Source organism: Hyaena hyaena, unplaced genomic scaffold (genome assembly GCF_003009895.1).
Source record: "Hyaena hyaena isolate Hyena2069 unplaced genomic scaffold, ASM300989v1 scaffold_763, whole genome shotgun sequence".
Classification (NCBI taxonomy): domain Eukaryota; kingdom Metazoa; phylum Chordata; class Mammalia; order Carnivora; family Hyaenidae; genus Hyaena; species Hyaena hyaena.
The window spans coordinates 807,660-832,642 of record NW_024081394.1 but is presented as its reverse complement, the minus strand read 5'-3'; positions in this window follow the sequence as shown (position 1 = coordinate 832,642).

The window sequence follows — 24,983 nt, the reverse complement described above, 5'->3', positions numbered from 1 at the left end:
GATTTCTCCTCTGATGTAAGACAGTATTAATACAAGTAAGTCAAGTGTCCTGAACATATCCATTTTGTCATTTAGATTTCATGGTTATTTGTTTATGCCTGTTACCTTCTTATGAGTAAATTTTTGAAGGTAGACATTTGTTTTGTATACCTCTAGGGCTGAGTATAATATTAGAACTCTATAAGTTTCTGATGAATTAATAATTATAATTCTTTATTAGTACTTTTATAGACCAGTTATACATATCTGACTTATTAACATGTCTATTGTCAGAAAATTGGTTTCTGCAACATGTATTATAAAAATATTAGCATATAAATCATAGTATATAGTTCAGGAAAGTTTTTTAAGTTTATTTATTTTGAGAGAGAAAGAGAGTGAGCAGGGGAGGTGCAGAGAGAGGGAGAGTGGATCCCAAGCAGGATCACTGCTGTCAGCACAGAGCCTGACACAGGACTTGAACTCACAAACCATGAGATCACAACCTAACTCAAAACCAAGAGTCAGACACTTAACTGACTGAGTCACTCAGGCACCCCATAGAGAGAGAGAATCTTAAGCGGGTTCCATGCTCAGCACTGAGCCAACCATGGGGCTCGAACCCATGACCCTGGGATCATGACCTAGGCAAAATCAAGAGTTGTATGCTTAACTGACCTAGCCACCCACATGCCCCTTGTTCAGGAAAATTGTACCTACACATTGTAAAGTTTATCATTTTACAGAGAATTTTCCTAAGAACATCACATGCAAGATTGATATGGATACAAGGTCTCCATCATGGGTAAACTCTGGAAAATTTGATTTTGTTTGTTTTGTATCAATTATCAGCTTGATTTTCTTATAATATGACTAGTGCCTGCTTTTCTCCCCCACTTTGATTAGTTAATATTTTGCATTAAACAGTTTTCTTGTTATATATTTTTCTAAAAGTAATGACACCACCAAATTCTTTATTTGAAGAGATTTTAGCCACAACATGTTTTCAACAGTTAAAATTTTCATCATAGCTTTCTAGTTATCTCATCTTCCTGTACTCTTCACAGTAGTCTTAGTATGGTAGCAGAAGTCTGTAGAGAATAGTTGGCTAGTATTCATGAGATATTTACTATAGCTGAGTGAAGAGTTCAAGTATGAATAATGTTTTTAAAATTATATTTCTGTGAATTTAGATTATGATAATCTTATCTCTCTGCTCTTAAAGAGAGCATATCTGCCATATGATATATTAAAAATCCTAAATTTTACTTCATGACATTATATATGATCTTCAGTCTCTATATTAAGATTAGAGTATATACATTTACTTATTAAAATTATATATTCCTCTCCTGTACTCCCTTACTCTAGGGTATTAAATTTGGGATAATGGGGGTCGGGAAGGATTAAGTCTCTGTAGACCTAAATTTACATAATAAAATTTCCTCAGCCTCTAGAGACTTTGAAACAAGTTCAAAACTTAGCCTACACCAGTCAGCAAATGTTTCAAAGCCCTAATTCTAATGTTGAACCTGCTTGTACAGGTTGCTTGCAATTTATATAGCCCTTTAATTTCTCAACTTGAGTTTACAAAGAAGAACGTAGTTGATAAAACTAATTTTCGTCGTGTGTGCATTTCATCAAAATAGAGCCTTCATCATTATTTTTGTAAAACTTTACTATTTCCATGTAGAAAACTTTGTAACATCCATTTTAAAACTTTTTTTTGATGTTTATATTTATTTTTGAGACAGAGAGAGACAGAGCCTGAGTGGGAGAGGGGCAGAGAGAAAGAGAGAGACACAGAATCCAAAGCAGATTCCGGGCTCTGAGCTGGAGCACAGAGACCTATGTGAGGTTTGAACTCGTCAACAGTGAAATTGTGACCTGAGCCGTAGTTGGACGCTCAACCAACTGAACTACCCAGGTGCCCCACATCCATTTTTTTAATGACAAAATTCATATATAATCCCAGGAAATAATCAACACTTTGTAGCTCTTTTCTTCTCCCTGATTTTCTTGGGTTTAAACTTGTCTTAAAATTGTGCCTACATTATCCATGGAGAGCACAATTATTTCAGCTTGGCTGAATCTACCAAGGAGAGAAGAAGCCAATGTTTGTTCTACACTCAGTTTTCTGTACAGAATAAAGAATACCGACTGAGTGAATAAATCTGAGTTACAGTCTTGATTGTTTGACACAGTAGGAGAAATATGCCTTATTTTGCTTATATCCCTACATTACCCATAGAAGAAATACCAAAATACTAGCATGACCAAAAAGCTTTTGCCTGATGTGAGCTAATCCATTCTCCTGCCTCATACTCTACTTCTCTTTTCCAGGTTTCTACACTCAAGCCATATCTGTTTGGTTTTATTTCTTGAGACTGCCATGTTCTTTTCCATTTTAGACCCTTTTGATCTCCATGCTAAGAAAGGTCTTTGTTCCCAAAGCCATCTGCCTAGCTCTACTAATGTTTCAGATCTCAAATTAAATATATGATTTCCTTAGGCCACCATAGCCTAGGTCATTACCTTTGAAATATATACTCAAAATTAGTCATCCTAATTAGTTATAAACTGTTCGTTTATGTGGTTATTTGACTGAAGCCTGAGTATACAATTTCTTTGAATGAACTTTTGATATTTTACCTTCAATACCTTTTAGAATGCTTTGTACTATAGAGAAAATCAGAGAATGTTGAATTGGATAATAATAAATGATAATAGGTCACTGTATGCTTTATATATGTGAAATATAAAAATGACTATATATACACAGATACATAAATGCAATCCTCATTGAAAACCTATTAGATGAGCATTGAGAGGTAGTGTTCTATGGGTTTGTCATTTTTCTGCCTATCTTAAAGGGACACACTGTCTTTGGTTTCGAATTATCTTTCAAGGATATTTGAGGAGCATGGTTGTGAAAGGTATAGTTCCTTCCTCCAGAGCATAGGGTAGACATGCTTACTGTTCAGTATAATAAAGAGAACATCTCCTTCCAGAGCAAAAAAGGCAAGTGCTTATAAAAGATTCAACTTACCTAAAAGCAGGGTCATCTCTTCTAATACAACACAATGTGTAAGTGTCATCAAGCAATCTCTGCATAGTTCTGTGGGAATTAGGGCTCAGAGAGCCAGCACAAAAATGTTAATAATCCAGCTATTGCTATGAGTAGTGAACTATTCACTGACTCTAACCCAGGACCCTCATGTTTTCTACCAGGATCCATGAAAAAGTGTCCAAATAAAAGTTACCTTACAAGTAGGGTAAAATCTCTCTCTCCCTTTCTTTCCTTCTTCCTTTCTTTCTTCCTTTCTTCCTTCCTTCCTTCCTTCCTTCCTTCCTTCCTTCCTTCCTTCCTTCCTTCCTTCCTTCTTTCCTTCCTTCCTTTCTTTCTTTCTTTCTTTCTTTCTTTCTTTCTTTCTTTCTTTCTTTCTTTCTTTCTTTCTTTTCTTTCCTTCCTTCCTTCCTCCTTCCTTCTTTCCTTCCTTCCTTCCTTCCTTCCTTCCTTCCTTCCTTCTTTCTTTCTTTCTTGGTTTTGACAGCAAAACATATTATGTTTAACATATTCTGTTAAATATGCCTGTTTAGCAGAAAGTGATTGAAGCACAGTGAGGTAAAGTTCTATTATTTCAGCCTCATGTGCCCAATCAAAATGGCTAGGACTTTTGGATTTTTGTTTGCTTTGGTTAACCCTATTATATAGACATGTTGAATATACTACACTAACAATTTGGATATTAATCAATAATAATATTCTAATATGCAGTGTTAGTTAACACAATTATTATCTGATTGCATTAAAGCATATAAATTACATTATTTCTAAATATCTTTTTCCATATCATTAGCTTTCATTGGGAATTTAGGTTCAAATACTTAACTGAGGAATTCAGATTTTTTAAAATTTTGAGTAAAATGTCTTATATTAACATATTCGTAATTAAAACAGTGGGTTTAATCATTAAATAATTTACTCATCTCTGAGGTAGTTTTCATCTGAAACCCCCTTATGAATTGGATAAGTAAATTATACTTTTCTCATATAATAAGGTATATGGCCATCAAAATTATTTTATAAGATATTCAGTAGCTTATGTGATTGGAAGGAAATTATCTGAATATAAAAATATAGATATATGTGATTATCTTAAACTGCATAAAAATGAACAAATAAATGACAGCAGTGAAATTAATCACTGGCAAAGTTCATGTTTCCTACTCAGTAAAACTTTATCAACAGTTCTCTTGTTAAATTTTTTAGCATTTTTTTCTAAAATAATTGTGCCACTTTTAAATGAAGAAGATGAAGTAAAGTAGAAATATAAGATGTGGTATAGTTAACTTATTCCTACAGATAAACAACTTGAATAATGTACATTTTGAATATGAAATTAGAATTAGCTACCTAAAAAATTAAACAGCTAATTTATAAATATCTCACTTATTACTGCCACACGTATACATAAGTAAGCATTAGAAATAATTTACACGTCATCACAATATTTCCCTTATAATAAAGAAATTTAGAGAATTGTTTTGGTGCTTTTTTTAAGTAGGGTAAAATGTATCATATCTTTCAGAGTCCCCAATAAAATGTTTTCTTATGCTTATTTCAAATTGACATTTACATGACACAGGTGAGAGAGATTATTGCCAAAACTATTACAAATTTCTATCAACTTAAGAATAGAGTTAAGAAATGCTTAATGATGGAATTCCGGGTATTTTGTTGGAAAAATATGGAATAAAACTATCATCCTTAAATCCATAAGTGTATATAAATTTTGTAGATACAAGACCACATTGTCAGAGATATTGATCTAGTTATTTTGTTCCTGAGTTATTATTAAGCAGTTTGTTTTTGTTTAGGCTTATTGTTGTCACAGATTAATCCAAAAAACAAAGGTGGGGGGGCTAAACCCCCAAACATATGGTCATAAAGTTATACAATGAAGGCAGTAATTTCATTTAAATATGCTTCATAGCATGTTTAGAAGTCTGCTGAATGTGTTCTGATTATGAGTCTGGAGTAGGCATTTTATGTTCCACCAAGAGTGCAATTTTAGCATTTTGTGTCTTAAATGAATCAGGCAAAGGACTACAAGAATCAGGTAGAGGGGCTACAAATATAACCACCTAGATATGTGATAAATAATAATATCTTGGCCCGATGGGAAACCTCAATGTTATATTCCCACAGAATTCCCACAGAAGGCACTTAGACCAGCAGGTGACTTTTGGTGTCGACAATGGACACTATGGACATTGTAGTTCAGGTCGTCAGAATATAAAATCTTAGTATCTTGGTGCAAAGCTGAGACTAGGAAATGAAAAGACAGCTCTTTATTTATATACTTTCACTGGGATTTCATGTCTAGATTCTTGAAGTTTCTGTTATGTAGAGTAGAAGAATTTGATTTTGGTTGCCCCTAAATACAATGCATATTTTTGCACACAATAGGCATGAAATTAGTACTTTTGAATTAATTGTTAAATGAACAAATGAACAATGTAGGTGTATGTGACTCGCTTGTATTTCGAAATACCCAGTTAAATACAAGAGAGGTTATTTACAAGTTTATTACTTGATTGTTTTATCAATGTAATATCAATAAGTACTGAAGGATTAAGATACTAATGCAAGCAGAATTTGATGTGTAAAAATGAATTTGAGGAGTCCAAAGGGATAGCTCATGGTACTGGATACCAAAATAGGGAGATACAACTACAAATTTAACAATGGGGGGCCTGGGTGCCTCAAGCAGTTAAACTTCAGACTTCAGCTCAGGTCACGATCTCACAGCTCGTGAGTTTGAGCCCTGCATCGGGCTCTGTGCTGACAGCTCAGAGCCTGTAGCCTCCTTCCAATTCTGTGTCTCCCTTTCTCTTTCTCTCTCTGCCCTTTTCCCACTAGTGATCTTTCTCAAAAATAAATTTAAAAAATATTTTTAAAATTAACAATAGAAGACAGATCACATTAAAACAAAATTCTGTAGGGTCAGTCACATGGATCCAGCTGTAAAAAATTGAGCATGTACTCAAAGCAGTATTAGTGTATTTTTATTTCTCGATGTTGCTTAGTTCCCCCTTAGTTATATTTCTAATTTTTAAGAATTAGGCTAAAATTAAAAAATAACAGATTTGGGGCACCTGGTGGCTCAGTTGGTTAAACTTCCAACTTTGATTCAGGTCATGACCTCACAGTTCATGTTCGAGCCCCACATCAGGCTCTGTGCTGATAGTTCAGAGCCTGGAGCCTGCTTCAGATTCTGTGCCTCCCTCTCTCTCTTACTCTCCCCAGTTAGTTCTCTCTCTCTCTCTCCCTCTCTCTCTCTCTCTCAAAAATAAATAAACATTAAAAATTTTTAAATAAAAATATTTTAAAAAATAACAGCTTTGCCCTTCTGTGAGAGAAGGAGGAGGATGAGGAGAAGGCTGAAGAGATGCTGCAGTCACAGTAATGTCACACAGGTGAAACAAAGCCAAATGAGTCTCCAGTGTTTAGGAAATGGTACAGAGTAGGGCACCTGGGTGGCTCAGTTGGTTAAGCATGTGACTCTTGCTTTAAGCTCAGGTCATGATCCCAGGGTTGTGGGATTGAGCCCTGTATCCGGCACCACACTGAGTGTGGAATCTGCTTAAGATTCTCTCTTTCTTTCTCTCCCCCTGCAACTTTCTTCCTCTCTCTCTCTCTCTCAAAATAAAATAAAGTAGAATAGAATAGAACAAAATAAAACAAAATGAAGAAGAAAATGGTACAGGAATGCTGCATCCCACACAGAAATTCTAGACAGAAAAACTTAAAATTTTAGATATACCCATATATTCATGTGTGTAGGCTGAAATATAAATAGAAAAAGTAATGTGTATAACTTTCCAAGTGTTTCTAGTGTATTCTATAATATCTGTAGCACCAAAATTACAAACATTCACTGAATGCCATTATTGAACAGTAAATTATTTGGGTAATTTAGCCTTGACCATTCACATGCATACATGCAGACACAAAGGCTGATAGATAAACTCATACTACATAGGTAGATAATTTTAACTATGTAATACTATCACTTAATAACTAAGAATATCTCCTTCTGGGATTTTTCCCCCATTAGAACAAGGGGTCTGAGAAGCTTATTTAAGTTGCTAAAACTTCACAATTACATCCTAACACATTTTTCAGGATTAATTAGTCATTTTAATACACAGTAAGTGTACTTTAGAAGCTTGCTACAGAAGCACATTATCCCAATTAAGAAATGTTTAAAATAGAAGTGTGCTCTTTAACGTATATTTTAATCTGTTTTGGTCACTACAGAACAGAAAGTCTAAAACTCTTCTGATAGTACCCTTGTAGGGATTCTGCCTCAGGAGGGGAATCAGTGTGAGAAGAGGGATGCCATGTCTGAGAAGACAGCCTCTAGGAAGTCACCCACTGGGGGAATATAAAAAAAGAGGATGAGTAAAATGTCAGAGGAACCTCCACATTAGAACCTGCATTTGGCTTGCTATATATAGTGCTTGAATTTCTTCATCTTGATATGCGTAGTGTTTGAATTTCCATAAATTGTGTATGTAGTAGTATAATGGATGTGGTAGTTTCAGGTGGCATTTTAAATAATGCAATTCCATATCCCAAAGTTTCTGCATATCCTGTTCCTTAATATCTAGATTAAATAAAGTCCCAGTCTGTTACATCAGGGTCAATCCTGCAGAATAGTTCTGAGAACCCCTAGGGAGTGCTTACATGTCTTACTGGTTCCTTGTCCCATCTTCCTCTGAATTTTTGTCTTTATTTCTAGTCATCTCCTTTACGTCCAGCCATGCTTTTGTGGCTTCTTTGTCCATCCGTTACCTGTGAAAAAGGAGACAAACTTTTCCTTTATTCCCTAAGGCATTGGTAATTCAAAACTACTTGAGGAAATACACACATATACTACATAGGGAATTTATAACATCGAAAAGAAAGTTACAAAATTGGAGGCCAGACATCAGTGTCCCTTAAAGTTAAGTGTCCATTCCTGTTCCTAGAACTTTCAGTGTGATCCCTGCTCCCTCCCACCCCTCTCCTTACCTGCTGCCTGCAGCTCCTTCTTAGATCTGAGAGTCAGGGCTTTGCCATCTGCTAAAACGTTCAGCATATTTCCTCTTTTCTGCTCAAGCTACACAAACAAGCATTTATAATAAAATCTCATTCAGAAACAGCCATTCCTCCTTCATGAAGCAACTGTTATTTAAGCAAAAACCTCATAATAATATCTCAACTTGAGGTATTTGACTAACATCGAGTAAGTTATTCAAGAACCATGAGTGGATAGGGGCACCTAGGTGGCTCAGTTGGATAAGTATCCAACTTCAGCTCAGGTCATGATATCTCAAGGGTCATGGGTTCGAGCCCTGCCTTGGGCTCTGTGCTGATAGCTCAGAGCCTGGATCCTGTGTCTCCCTCTCTCTCTGCCCCTCTCCTGCTCTCTCAAAAACAAATAAACATAAAAAAAATTTAAGAACCATAAGTAGATAGTTTTTATTGATTGATTGATTTAAAATTTTTTTTTGTTTTCTTTATTTTTGAGACAGCGAGGGGGGAAGGGCAGAGGAGAGGGAGATACAGAATCTGAAACAGACTCCAGGCTCTGAGCTGTCAGCACAGAATGCAATGCGAGGCTGGAACCCACAAACCATGTGATCATGACCTGAGCCGAAGTTGGATGCTTAACCAACTGAGCCACCCAGGCGGCCCTGGATATTTTTTTTAATGTATGAACTAACAGACTCTTCTAGATACTTTACAGATACAAAACAAGTTCATTGTTCGTTGTTTTGCTTTCCTCATACAAGAAATCAATAGCAACTTTTTTAAAAAATATTTTTATTTATTTCTAGGAGAGAGAGAGAGAGAGAGAGACAGCGTGAGCAGGGGAGGGTCAGAGAGAGAGGGAGATACAGACTCTGAAACAGGCTCCAGTCTCTGAGCTGGCAGTCAGCACAGAGCCCGACGCGGAGCTCGAACCCACGAACTGCGACATCATGGCCTAAGCAAAAAGTCGGACGCTTAACCGACTAAGCCACCCAGGCGCCCCGAGAGATAATCAATAGCAACTTTGAATAGAAATTCTCTTACTAAAATAAAATTTAGGATTTTGCTTTTATGTGTAGCAAGGTAGATGACATAACTCTTCCAATAATCACAATTCACAACCAATGTCTGGCTGGAGTCACTGTGGGAGACTGCAGTTCCCCTAAACTTATGTCTGTTGATCATCTGCAATTTTCTAAGAACTGAAATAAGAATAAGACATATCGACCCCTGTCCCTGACAAATTTACTTTGCAGTGAGATTCGATGAATTATATATAGCTAATGGGAAACCTCAGCTATCACACCCATACAGGGTTGCTCCAAATGTAAGGATGAGGCCATACTTTCAGTACACTGCATGGCCCTTCAGAAGATTATCCCTCTCTCTCAAAAATAAATAAACATTAAAAATTTTTTATAAAGTATATCCACTGTTGTGCAACCACCATTACCACCCAGCATTGAACTTTCTTATCTTCCCAAACTGAGACTCTGTCCGTCAAACAACAGCACTCTCTTCTCCTCTCTACAGCGTATTTTTATTTGGGTTTGTAGCAAAGTGGAAATGGCTTTCATCTCATCCTTATGTAGTCCAAGCTAGCATTTCTGGTTCTTTTCAAGTGGTTGTGAGGATTTCATGGCAGAGGCCATCCTTCTCGGCATCCTTTGGTGCTGACAGGTATCTCGGTCAGCTCTGAATCTCAAGCTGATAACATTTCTGAAGCCTCACTTCGTGCTGCATGTGCTCTTGTTAGGACCCATGACATATTTAGACACCCATGAAAGTATACTAAGTTCTCTTTTTTTAAACATTTATTTATTTATTTATTTTTGAGAGAGAAAGTGCAAGTGGAGGAGGGGCAGAGAGAGAGATGGAGAGGGAAAGAATCCCAAGCAGTCAGCACAGAGCCCGAAGTAGGACTTGAACCCACCAAGTGCAAGATGGTGACCTAAGAGAAGCCAAATGATTAACTGATGGAGCCATCCAGGAACCCCTCTAAGTTCTTTTAAGATCCAAAGAAAATGAAATTTTAGGTCAAAGAAAATGTTTTAATATAAAATGTGGTTTGTCTTTATGCCAATATCATCATAAAATATAATTTTAAATATTTTTTAATGGAGGAATCAGATCATGAAGGCAAAAGTGCCTAGGAGTTAGCAAAAATGGTGAGGAGGAAACACTGACGTTTTTAATGCATGGACTTATCCTTTGGTCTATTTCTGTCTGTCAATTTCCCTTTCCTATGCATAAAAATATATATCTTTTAAAACAATTTTTAAGTTTATTTATTTATTTTAAGAAGGACAGAGAGAGAGAGGGAAAGAGAATCCCAACCAGGCTCTGCAGTGTCAGTACAGAGGCCTATGTGGGGTTTATACTCACCAACCATGAGATCATGACCTGAATCAAACTCAAGAGTCGGATGCTTAAATGACTAAATCACCCAGATGCCTCTAAAGACATCTTTCAAATATTTTACATAGCAGTATATATAGTTAAGCAATATCCTCAAATTTTAGATTTAAAAATTTTTTAATTTTAAAATTTAGGCAAGGTATCTATTTATTAGGAGATTAAGGGGTATTGTTAATTAGTCCTCCTAGACTGATTTTCCAATTTGAAAGAATCTAAATGTACGTTAATTAATTAGATCATTCTAGAGAACTACACAGCCTTGGTTTTATGTGTTTTAAGAGAATTCAGACCACAGTATGGCCAGAGTCACATGAGTGAGACTTCAGAAATCAAGGACACGTGCCCCTGTTATTTGGTCTTTTATTCTTTTAATTTTGTTCACTTAAATATTCATAACGTCTTCACCTTTCTGAGGAAAAGGATTCTAAACCATTCTACTTCCATTCGATAGCATTTGGTGCCATCTGAGCACATCCTAGGCATCTAACAGGAGCATTTTTGACTTGATAAGATAATGCATTTAGAATTGCTCAAATTGAAGGGGTGCGTGGGTGGCCCAGTAGGTTGAGCCTCTGACTTCAGCTCAGGTCATGATCTCACAGTTCGTGAATTCAAGCCCCGTATGGCTCTGTGCTGACAGCTTCGAGCCTGGAGCCTGCTTTGGAATCTGTGTCTCCCTCTCTGTCTGCGCCTTCCCCGCTCACTCTCTGTCTCTCTTTTTCTCAAAATAAAAAATAATAGTAATAAAATTTAAAAAAACTCAACAAAAAAACATAAAATTAAAAAGAAAAGAAGCATTGGGAATCTTTCTAAAAACTTTAACTTGTCTATTATTCACACTTTATTTCAACATTTCTTCCCTCATCATTTATTCCATGCATTTATATATATGTATATTTAAGATAATGATGTCAAGATTGGAAGAGACTATCAAAATAGAAGTGGTCAAGTTCTTCTTGAAACCTGGTAACCTTTAATTTGCAAGGGTATGTCCAGATCTTTAAAAATTTCCTAGAATGATTATGAAGCACACCAAACTTTAGCAATCACCTATTTCAAGACACACTCTAACATGTTTTTAAAAAAGGATTTTGTTGGGCCACCTGAGTGGCTCAGTTGGTTAAGCTTCTGGCTTTGGCTCAGGTCATGACCTCGCGATTCGTGGGTTCGAGTCCCGAATCAGGCTCTGTGCTGACAGCTAGCTCAGAGCCTAGAGCCTGCTTCAGATTCTGTATCTCCCTCTCTCTCCCTGACCCTTCCCTGCTCATGCTGCCTCTCTCTCTCAGAAATAAATAAAACATTAAAAACTTTTTTAAAAAAAAAGGATTTTGTCACCTGACTCACAGCTTCCTCTTTTTTACTACTTCCTTTCATCATCCCTCAGCCACTCTGCCAACCCTTATTGACGAACAGGCTGTATCTTGATTTCTCAACCATCCCAAGAATGCAAATTTCCTCATTTTATAGCATTCCTAACTTGGTCTATTTTGTGCCTTTTCGTCATTCAGAACAGCTCTGCTGGAGAAATCCCTGCTTAGTAAAACCTTTTTTCCTTCAAGTCCATGTGCTGTCCCTCAAATCCATCCCAGCAGGCCTCCCATTCCGCAGTGTTCATCACACATACTATAAAGCATTCTTTCCAACACGACCTTCTATTCCCCCCTGAAAGTAACAAAATTAGCCAATATAGAAAATTAGAAGTTCCTAGGAAATTTTAGCTGCCTCCTCACTACTTTACTGCAATGTTTTTAATCTGTCTCTCACTAACCTGAAAGGCATTTCCCACTACAGGAAAACCACTTGGACTTTCAGTATTGTTGTTGTTTTTCTTGTATAATCTATCTTTATGTTTCCCACTGTAATGGTTCCTTACTCAACGAAGACTAATCTTTTCAGGTATCTTCTAGGCTCCAAAAGACATAGTTTCTTCAATCAATACTTTTACTACCACTCAAGTTATTAGTCTAAAGCTTCTGCCCTATATCAATCTTTCATTTCATAGTCGCACTTTTCAAAGGTGAAACCTATACTTATTAACCCTACAGTCTCACCATGGACTTATTCTGAACCTATTGCAATAAGGTTTCTTTTTTCTTCCACTTCACTAAAGCTATTTTCTCAATTTCCAATGATTAATGAATGTCAAAGGCTTTCTTCATCTTTAACCTACCAGATTTCTCTTCATGGTTTCACTCTAGTAATTGCATATCACGTTACCTTTCCCTTCAAACTTTCTCTTTAAATCTTTAGTTCAACTGACAATATTGCCAGTTTACTTTTCCTTTATTTCTCTTTTGCAAATTCGTTTTTCTTATTCCTACCCTCTTAGTATGTATAATATTGACTCTATCCTTGGTTTTCTCTCTCTCTCTCTCTCCCACCTTCCCTCTTTCTCTCTCATTTGTTCATTGGCTGTCACAACTATTCTACCATCCTCAGATACCAGCTTTACATGTTTAGATCTTATCGTTTTTTAGTTCTGTTTAAATCCCACTTTCTTGCTGATGCCATTCCTAATCACCCACTTTGACAATGATTTCTCTTTCTACACTCAGAGAGTACATGACTTCTGTCTCTCATCTGCACTTATAACAACATGTAACTTTATATTTTAATTAATTTAATTATTAATAAATTAGGACTTATCTCCTGTTACAGTTCACAAGTCCCCTGTGAATGAATGAATGAAAGTGGTATTTAAAGTGAACTTCAGTGGGGCACCTGGGTGGCTCAGTTGGTTAAGGGTTGGACTTTGGCTCAGGTCATGATCTCACGGTTTGTGAGTTTGAGCCCCGCGTCGGGCTCTGTGCAGACAGCTCAGAGCCTGGAGCCTGCTTCAGATTCTGTGTCTCTCCCTCTCTCTGCCCCTCCCCTGCTCATGCTCTGTCTCTGTTTGTCTCTCAATAATAAAAAACATTAAAAAATAAAAAAGTAATAAAGTCTTAAAGATCCATAATTAAAAAAAAATAAAGTGAACTTCAGTAGAAACAAAATTGCATATACTTCAAGAAAGAGGCAAATGAACTAAGTTATAGAAAAGAAGTTGAGTATTTTCAAATGATTGTTATTAAAAGTCTTTGAGTCCAGATCAGTATCACATGAGGCTATTCTTTTCATATTAACATTAAACTTTGGAACGTGAGTCTAGCTAGCCTTACCAGATTAAGATAGTTTGTATTATTTTGCCTGTATAATGATCCTAATGGGGTTTTAACATGCCCTTCTTTTGTGCTAGAACTACTGCTCCTCGTATAGGAAGAGCCTGTGCTTCAAAACCCAAAAGCCAAATTTTAATGGGATATCACGAGGGTTGATATTATTTGGAAGGCCTGGGAAAACTAAAAACAAAAGAGAAAACAAAACAAAACAAAACAAAACAAGAAAAAGCATTTGTAGCTTTCCCACATACTCCATTTCTAGGGATAGGAGAATAGAATGTTTCACTTTGCTTTCATTAGTGAAAAGATTCTTCTTTACATAAGTGATAAGCATTGCAGAAATTCTCTTCCTTGCTTCTGTCCATAGCACATTTATATGCCAGGGCCTTGGCATGCCTAGCATCGTAGGACTTCAAAGTCTTGCTCAATATCTTATTTTAATCCAAGCATTATCTTCTACTAAGACTGATATAAACAGGAAAATGATCTTAAGAGCTAATGAATATTTCTGTTACTGCTGTTACATCTTCTGCAAAATCTGTCTAAAGTATATCCAATTGATTTAAATACTCTGAGGTCCCTATTATTGACTCATTTGTTTCTTGTCATCCTTATAAACCATATTTTTTGTTAAAAGGGAGCTAAAATATTTTCACTGTCATCTAGAGGGGTTAGGAAATTTATTTTCTGTGCAACATCAAAAGACACAATTTTTCTACCTATGATCACCTTGTAGTAAGCTGTGTTGCTATGACACAGATGATTTGGAGCAAGAGCTAAAAACAAGTTACCAACTAATTTCTCCTAAGGCCATCAAAATTCTCATCAACAGGAAATGCAGAGACTTGATTAGACTAGTGTTATTGTATTCCCATAGCACTACTTCTTTGAGCCTCCTTTTCATCATCTGAAAAAAAAAAAAGCTAAAAATACCTCCCCATGAGGATTTTTTGAAGACTAAATGATGTAGAATATGCAAAAGCACCCAGTCTGTAACAAGGACTCAAAAATATTTTTCTCTTCTCCCATTCTTAATATTTGTCCATGTATATATGAATAAAGCCCAATTTAGAAAAAAACAAATTGCTTTCAAAGGACCAATACTAACATATTTTGGAAGAATTTTGTGCCAATTTGCTTACAAACATAGGCAAGTAAAAATACTTGAAAAAAACTGAAATAAAATTCTAAAAGATCCAGATCAGCAGAAAATTACCATGTGATTTTCCCTTCTCAAGTATAAAGGGGGGTTGTTTTGTTCAGGGTGAATTATTCTCAAGATTGAGATGTGTCTTTGCCAGGTTCACTGTGGGGTTTATAATGTATAATATTTTACAAGTCAATAGCATACAGGATAATGTCTCTTAATAAGCCAATAAATAGGGGTGCCTGGGTGGCTCAGTCAATTAATCATGAGCCTCTTGATTTCTGCTCAGGTCATGATCTCACAGTCATGAGCTCTCTTGCTCTCTCTCTCTCCTCAAAATAAATAAACAGACATAAAAAAAACCTGTGTATCAGTTGCTGCTGCTTAGGTCTCTCGCTGTTGGGGTGTGTAGCCAGTTATGGGTCAGCAGGCAAGGTGGATCTCTCTGCAGGTTATTGCTCTGGAGACCCTTAGATAGATCACACCACTCCCTACCAGAAGTAGCCTCCCCAAGGCAGGAACAGATATGCCTTCTCTTCCTGAGACTGCTGCACGGTTTAACACCACTGGCCACCAAGAGTGGACTGACCTCAGCAAGAACAAGTGTGTTAAGCACTTCGGAGAGCTATTTAAATCAGCAAAACATAGCCTTACTTGGAAAGAAGACTGTCAGCAAGTCCTCAGAAATTCTTACTATTTAACCTTTAAATGCCCATTACATCATAGTCACTTACTCCTCTACATGTTCCTGCCTGATAAACACCCAGTAGCATGACAATTCTGCCAGTATCATCCTTACACGGCCTGTAAAATTCACCCCTGCATCAAAACAACTTTCCTAAAGTCATAAACAATTGGATTTGAAATCATTACAAACCAGTATACAACAGGAAGTCACTCAACCACACACACACACACACACACCTGCGCTATGGAATTCTTTCCCTTGGACAGAATTGGAATCTTTTTATCCTTGGATATCTAATAGTTCTAACAAAACCAGCACAGTCCCATTACTAATCACGAGTCCAGTAACTTCCATATCTATGATTTCTTCTCAGGAAACCCCCATTAATCCAGACAGCAAAACATTTGCTTTCAATGTGAATTTCAACGCAAGAGAGAAGATTAAGGAGGAACCTTTGCTTTTCCTATTAAGTCACATTACAAAGAACTTGCTGAGATGAAAAAGCAAGAATTTAATTTAATACAGCTAAGCCACATAGGAATCACAAGAAAAGTTGCGAGCCTGTCTCTGTTCAAAGGTGTAAAATCGAAATTTGAGGACAATCTGGTTTATAATATAAACTCTTTTACAATTTATCTAAAGAAATTGATTTTCATTTTAATACAAGCTAAATATTAAATACTTTTTTGAGCCAGGCTACATCCGATCTCCAAGCAGCAAATAACAACATTCAGATTTTTTCCTTGTTTCTGTTATGTTGAGGTGAGATTTAAAAATTTCTTTGGGATACTTTGTACTCGTCTTTTTCTTCCTTAGTTTCTTCTTATTTTATTGTGTGGTCTTTGTTTGTTGGCTTGCTTGCTTCTTAAATTTACAGCTAATTAAATATGTATAATTCAGAGGCAGCTAGGTTTTTCTTGAAGACTTAAGACCTGACAAATGATAGATGATGACTTGGTTGGCCCATCATAGATTTTTAAGCACACTTATATAAGCAGGTGCTAGATTCATGAATAAGTCCAGCTGTCTAAACTGGGGAAATATTAGAAATAAATTCTTAATTCTTATTGATATTAGATAATTGTTATTTTCTTTGTTTAAAAATAATCAGTTTCTTTGTAAAATATATCCTTTTCTTTTTGCTTTGTAAAGTAAGTATTTCCTAGGGATAAGCAGTTAATATTAGTGAATATAGTTTTTTTTTCAGTTAATCATATCTGTGTTTAAATTCCAGCTCTGTTTCATATTATCAGTTGTGTATAACTAGCTCACTTGATTTACTTTTCTCTCAAATAAGAATAATACATTCTAAATAATTGTTATAAAGGCAATAGAGACAACATATGAAACTTGCTTAGCACAATTACTGACATATAGTAAGAACTTGGTAATTCCTGGCTAACAGTGTCATTCCAATTGTCCAGTTAATGGGGGGAAAAATAGAGAGTAGATTTTTAATGCCCATCTATTTGTAACAGCTTAACACATTGCATTTGTCATTTAAAATACAATAAAATGACAATAAGGTTTGCTGATTTCTTTATCCTAGAATCTGCTCCCTATACTTGTTTTTACCCTCTAGATGGGGGAAAAGATTCTCTATCAATGAAGCAGAACATGAAACCACTAGTAGATCCTTACCTAATTGGCAGTGGAATAAAGTGTTGATGGACCACAGCATGATGGAAAGACAGGACTATTCATGTACCACTCATAATTTATTTCCCGGATGGGTATTTATTTTTATTTATTTTTAATAGCTTATTGTCAAGTTGGTTTCCATATAACACCCAGTGCTCATCCCCACAAGGGCCCTCCTCCATGCCCATCTCCCACTTTCCCCTCACCCCCCCCATCTGCCTTCAGTTTGTTCCCGGCATCAAGAGTCTCTCATGGTTTGCCTCCCTCCCTCTCCCCCACTATTTTTCCCCTTCTTCTCCCCGGATGGGTATTTATTTAACAAATATGTATGACAGATACTACTGGGCTTAGGAATTAGAGCAATGACCCAGAAAAAAAGGCCCTGTTTCAAGTGGATAAAACATTATATTGTAGATTGTATTATTGTTTGTACTTTTTCATTCTTCTCTTCCTTTTAATAGGATCATACATGATCATACATTCCCACTTGTTGTCATGTGGCTTGTCCACATCCCCCATGAGAAGAATAAATACAATTTGTAATACATGTACACTCTTAGCTCGTTGCTTTTAGCCTTGGTCCATGACATTCTGGACAATGGAATGTGAGTGGACTTGGTATGCAGCACGTCCAAGCAGAAGTTTTAAATGTCACAAGTCTCTCCTTCCGTTACAAGAATACATATAGTTGAATAAGTATAATGATTTTAATTTAAGGCCTGGAATGTAATAACCTGTGAAACAAACCTATAACCTAGCCATAGGCTGGCATAGAGACTAATCTGGATTATAACTGTAGTCTCCAGCAGCACACATGTAATATGATGGAGAAATAACCTTTATTACAAGCAATTATGACTTGAGATTGTTTGTTACCACAGCAAAGCTGACAAATACAGATAATAAATACACAAATAACCCTTCAGAAAGGGTTTATGCAGATAATTAGGACAGTACAGTAGCATTAAAATGTCTAATTGATACTTCAGATCTGTTGGTCAGGAAATGCCTCTCTGAAAGATGATATTTATGCTGAGATCTGCCTGAGAAGTCGTCAGTTAAAGACAGAAAGTAGACTTTTTTTTTTCTTTTTAATGGGAAATCCATTGCCAATGTCCTTGAGTCAAGAGCATGATACAAATGAGTTTGATGAATTCAAGGACACTCAGTGTAGTGTGGCCTTCTGAGCATAGTGGGTAAGGAGGATAGTGACAAGACATGAATGCATGGAAATAGGCAGACACTAGTCCATGTGGTGCTTTACAAATCAGGTCAATAGTTTGTGTTTTATGAGAGGTCACCGGAAAGGTTAAAGTGGAAGAGGCATGTGACCTGATTTCCATTTTTAATAGATCATTCTGACAGCTATTTTGACAACTGGCTTTAAGAGGGCTAGAGTAGAAACTGGGATAGATATATTTGAAACTTAAATTAATCCAGGGAAGATGTGGTGAGTTGGTTGGAATTGGTGAATAATTTAAATTTCTCCCTGGTATATTCAAATAGGCATGTCCTCTAGATTTCTGGGCACATTAATTTTTTTTTTCTCTGAGCTAAGGTGATCCTAGGGAACCTTTTTAGGAGTGGGATGGCTTGTTTTATTTAAAAATGTCTGATTAGTCTGGGTCAAATTTTGTCTACCTTAAACAAGGTTAGATGCCCCATTTAAGAGGAAAGTTGTTTTATTTTGTATTATGATTCTGAAGAAGCATTTCCATTGGTGCTGCTGCCACCAATGTTGTTTTATTATCTGGGCCATATTAGAGCTTGCTCTTTATCTCACCATGAAATATGGTGATCTACTTTCAGCATTCCCTTCAGGATAAGATTAAAAACAATGTTTTTATACTGTTTTATTTATTTTTTTGTATTTAAATATAAGTATTGTCAGCTTTTAAAATCAGGTTGAAAACGATTCAATAGGCAAGCTTGGTTTTCTCCCATTACTCTTTCCTTTGATAGCTCATTTTTCAAGTAAAATTAAATGCTTCTGGTTTTTCTCATTTATCAAAAATTTAATGGCAAAAATGGAAGAAGAAAGGATGAGGCACATGATACCCAGTCATCTGAACCAATTCCAAATTTCTATGTTGCTTTGGACAGGATTGTGTCCCTTCAAAATACATATGTTAAAGACCTAACCCCTAAATGTGTCTATATTTGAATCAGAAAATATTTGTGAGGAGATGATTAAATGAGGTCATAAGGTGGGACCCTAATACAAAGGGCTGGTGACCTTATGAAAAGAAGAGACACAGGAGCTCACTGTCTTTGCCATGTGGGGACACAGAAAGAGAGCTGCTGTCTACAAACGAGTAAGAGCACTCTTATCAGAAACCAAATTTACCAGCACCTTAGTCATGATTTTCCAGCCTGCAGAACTGTAAGAAATAAGTTCTTGACGTTCAAACCACTGAGTCTATGTGGTATTTTGTCATGGCAGCCTAAGCTGACTGATACATATGCATTCTCAATAATTAATACTTTTAGCCAACTTTTCATTAAAAGTTTTTGTTTTAATTTTTTAACCTTTATTTATTTTTGAGAGAGACACAGATTGTGAGCTGGGGAGGGGCAGAGAGAGCGAGGGAGACACACAGTCTGAAATAGGCTCTGTCAGCACAGAGCCTGATGCATGCTGGAACCCACCAACCATGAGATCATGACCTGAGCCTAACTCGGAAGCTTAACCAACTGAACCACTCAGATGCCCCCCGCCAAGGAAATTTTTTTAAATATTTATTTATTTTTGAGAAAGAAAGAGCAAGCTTGGCGGGGGGGGGGGGGGGCAATGAGAGGGGAACAGAAGATCCAAAGTGGACTCTGTGCTGACAGCAGCAAGCCAGATATGGGGCTCAAACTCGCAAACTGAGAGATCTTGACATGAGCTGAAGTTGGACGCTCAACCGACTGAGCCACCTAGGTTCCCCCAAATTCCCATTTTAAGGGACACAAGATAATCATTATAACTATTTCTTTGTAGGCTCAGAAAAAAAAATAACAACCGAAAGCTCTGATGACAAGTTAATTTACCTACTTACTTATTGTTTAATATAACTTATTTACAGCTGTACTATGTTCACAGTAATTTTAAAGATGAGATTGAGTTTCAGTATTAAAAACCATTTTGAAATTTTCTGTTACATAGTAATTTAGAATTTCATATATTACCTTTATTTCTAGCTTTAAAAATTGCTGGCTCCATAATATATTTTCTTTACCTTCATATCCTTACTGTTCTTCATATGTTTTTGCCCTCTAATTGTCATATTATGTCCTTATGTTACATTGGTTTTTGATAAAGAAAGTCCTCTGCTTCTTTCTTTGTGTTTTTCATGTTGCAAATTCTTCAGTCGGCTCTCCCACAAATTTTGTAATGTTAACTCAGCTTTTAATGAACGCTAATTGATTTTTCCATAAGACTTTTAAATTAAATGCAGGCAGCTTAAGTTATGGAACTCTTAAGGTTGTACATCTTAAAAAAAATAGGTCACTTAAACATTATTCCTGAGCATAATGTTTTTCTCAATGTCTCTATTATAGTCTCTTATTCAGTACTATTTTTTCCTGAATTATTTTCATGGTTCTAAACAGCTTTCTTACTCCTTTTTTAAAGTTTATTTTATTTATTTAGGGAGAAAGAAACAGAGAGCAAGTGGGGGAGTAGTAAAGTGAGAGGGAGACAGAATCTCATGCGGGCTCAGCACTGTCAGCAGAGAGCCCTACAGGGAGCTTGAACTCATGAACCAGTGAGATCATGACCCGAAGTGAAGTTAAGAGTCAGGCACTTAACTGACTGAGCCACCCAGTCACCCCTATTTTCTTACTCTTTAAACTACAAATGTTCTAATAGTAACAAACAGAGTTTTATTTCCCCTTTATTTCCTTTGTTGTCATAAATCCAACAAACTCTTTTTTACAATCCTCTCGATAAAAATAAGAACACTTTCAACTTTTCATCATTGATATAAATATTTCTTCTTCTTTTTTAAATTTTTAATATTTTATTTATTTCTGAGAGAGAGAGAGAGACAGCGTGAGCAGGGGAGGGTCAGAGAGAGAGGGAGACACAGAATCTGAAACAGGCTCCAGGCTCTGAGCTGTCAGCACAGAGCCCAACGAGGGGCTCGAACCCACAAACCGTGAGATCATGACCTGAGCCGAAGTCGGACTCTCAACCGACTGAGCCACCCAGGCGCCCCTCTTCTTCTCTTGATACCGTTATTTGCTCCCAAACCAAAACCATATCATTAAATTAACATAATAGCTTCAAAAACTATTGGAGATGGAACTTTTGAGATAACCTTTTTAGCATATGCAGACTATGGCTTTATTTGTGCAAAGAACAAATTGGTTGACTTATTAATACAGTACTTTTCTCTAAATACTACAAAAACCCATCCACTCCATTTCCAGAGAATTGCTTACACCAGAATCAAATGAATTGAGTAGAATTTCTTGAAATATCTGATAGTTGAAAGGCTATTCCTGTGGCACCTGAGTGGCTTAGTTGGTTAAACATCCGACTCTTGGTTTTGACTTAGATCATGATCTCATGACTTAATTTGTGACACTGAGCCCTGTATTGAGCTCTGTGCTGACAGCATGGAGCCTACTTGGGATCTCCCTCTCCCTCTCTCTTTGACCCTTTCCAACCTGTGGCCCACGTGCTCTCTCTCTCAAAATAAATGAATAAACTTGAAAAAAAAAGAAAGAAAAGCTATCTCTTTCTTGACTTCATGCTGCTTCACGTACATCTACTAAAAGCATCATAGACTCATAAGATTGCATAAATTAAATAAGTTAATACATATAATGTAGGACAGTGTCAGAAATATAGTAAATGTATATGATAGCAACAATCATTGTCTCTACCACATAGATCTTAACAACGATTGTCTCTACTATAATGTTGAAGTAGAGCCATTGTGAGTACACAATGTTGTGTAGAGTGCCATGGCTGGATGGTGATAAATTCTGTTGAATTGACTCCTTTCCTTTTAGGACAGAAGACACTTTCATCTTTGGTTTTAGTTTATAACTTATAAATATGAGAAATACATGAGGAATTGCTTTCAAGTCTGTCTTCTTCCTTCCTAGTTTAAAGACCACCTGGGGGGCACCTGGGGGGCTCAGTCGGTAAAGCATCCGACTTCGGCTCAGGTCATGATCTCACAGTTCCTGGGTTCAAGCCCTGCATTGGGCTCTGTGCTGACAGGACAGAGCCTGGAGCCTGCTTCAGATTCTGTGTCTCTTTCTCTCTGACCTTCCCCTGCTTGCTCTCTCTCTCTCTCTTTCTCTCAAAAATAAGTAAAAAAAAAAAATTAAAAAAGACCACTTGGCAAATTCATTTACTTTACCATTTGAAAAATTCATATGAAAGCAATTCTATTAGATACCTTCTCATCCAAAACATTACTTCATTTAATAGATGAAATTCAAACCCTGAAATTGAACCAAAAATATTCCTGAGTACACTATTCAGCAGATACTCTCACAAGTTAAGAAATGTGTGTAGAGGAACTAGTTAGGCAAAGGATTTGAACCTGAAAATCTTAATAAGTCATATTAAGGAGTCTTGCCTTAAAATTCTCACATTTCCATATCACTTTGACTGCCTGCTTCATTTAGGTATAAACAGATTCCTGAAAACAATAACTATTGGAGATATAACAGTTCCTAAAATTGTGTAATTCAAGTTCACTTTCTAGACAAATAAACTGATATTAAGATATTTGACTTTTTTTTTTCTTTTTTGCTCAACTAATGTTCAGGCAGAAGGACTAGAATACAAAACTCCTGATTCCTGGCTTAGTACTGTTTGCTTAAGAGCATATTGACTATTGACACTATCACATCAGCTGTTGCTGGGAGAAACTTGGAATCATGATGTAGAACTGAATTTAACTGGTATAAGACTTAAAGTAAAACATGTAATAAGGTACCTAGACATATTCTGAGTTTCAAAGTTCTTTCTGTGGTGCAGAAGATTCTCATTCTCTTTCCTCCTGAACTTCTTATTTCTTATCTGATAAAAGGGTCTGATGCATAAATGTTGCTCAAAAATATTTGTTGAATAAGTAAATGAGGATCAGTTGGTTTTGTTGCATCATATGTATGGAGGGGTTCTGAGAAGACACAAAAAGCAAAACACACTACCAAGGGCCTTTATCATTTGTGTGATTTCCTTCCTCAGTAGTGATCTCACCACAATCTGTAAGAAGAAGACAATCCTGGGGTGGGGGGGGGATACATGTTTAATGAATGTACTATATGTGTGTGTGTATTTTTCGAGCAGGCCAACAAGCATGCACATTTCCATCTGGGCTCTGCATTTGCTACGCATTAAGTCTCATCTTTTCCCCACATCTTCCCTGCCTGATTGGGAAAAATGAAGCAACTGCACCAGAGAAGTCTCTGGTCCCTTCTAGCTGTTGCATTCCCTGTGATTCTCATATGCTATACTTCTAATTAAACTCCTTGATGCTAATTAAAAATGAGAGTAGAACAAATGCCGCTAGCCGAATCCAGATTCTCTTCCATCAAACTTAGTGAGCTCTTCAGGGCCGGGCTTTTGGATGTTCCTTCTAATTAGGATTCCACTGGCACTCACAGCCTGTCATGTGTATTTTGTCATCATTTCATAAAAATAATTCCAGATAATAGATCAGAAAAATACCTGTCTTCTGTAAAGTTCTCAAAATCAGAAGACTTTTTTTTTTTTTTTACAGTGCTGCGGTATCCTAATCTGTGGTTTGACATATGGTATGATGCAATGTATAATTTGGCCTGCTCTGTCTGTCAGCCTGTGGTAACCCTTAGGCATTTTATTTCTGTAGGAGCCAATGATGATAGCAAGGACAGCATGTGGTGACCAACAGGAAAATAATCATGTTAACTACTGACTCTGCAAAAACACAACACGTGGCATTGTTATTAGCATTTTCTAAGGAACCAGAATCTATTAAATGGACGTGGGTTTGACTATGTTAGATTGCTTCCGGTTGGTTGGTTCTTTCTTCCATTGAATTTGCCAAAGAATGTACCGTGGCAGTGTGAAATTGGAGGTCTGTCAACCGATCAGCATCACCTCTGTGCTTCATGCACTACTAATTTCAACTCATATATTTGCTAGTTTTTCTATTCTCCTCTCCAATTAGAAGACCAGTTTTTTTCTTAATATTTTGTATCAACTATGACATTTTCTATTTCATTTGAAAGGAAATAGAATATCAAAAAGGCCAGTTTGTCAGGTTTATATTTTGTGGCAAAGATGATGTAGTAGAAAAAGGGATATAGAAATGTGAATATCCTGAATGAAGAAACATTAAGCAATCATTTCTATCTTAAAAAACATTTTTGAGATGACTCAAACTTGGGTTTAAGAGAACACAATGCAACATTATTATTCCCTCCATCTTTTTTTAAAAAAGGAACATATATTCTCCTTTCTTTTAGAGGAAGTGCTATATAAATGAAATTAAACGAGTATTTTAAGACCTTTAAGTAAATGACAAAAATATACCTAATGAATTTGTATGTTACCGCTACTTACTGGTGAGATGATTATTTTTCTCTCCGTCTATAGTAATTAACAACATCTTAGAAATGACACAACCTCAAAGTGTTTTTCTGCATGTAGTCTTCCAGTGAGAAAACTGAAGACCAAATAAATCTTAAAATTATTTTTATTTGAGCAATTTTTATTCAATCTTTGGAGAGACAGATAAAGTTGGTTAAAACTGGAGTAAGAAGACCAACTATTTTTAATCCCGTTGCCAAAGGAAGGAGTTCTTAATCTGAAGTTTTAGCAAGTGATAACAAAGTCCTACCTTTTTCCCAAAACTTGCTTCCGGAAGATCTCAA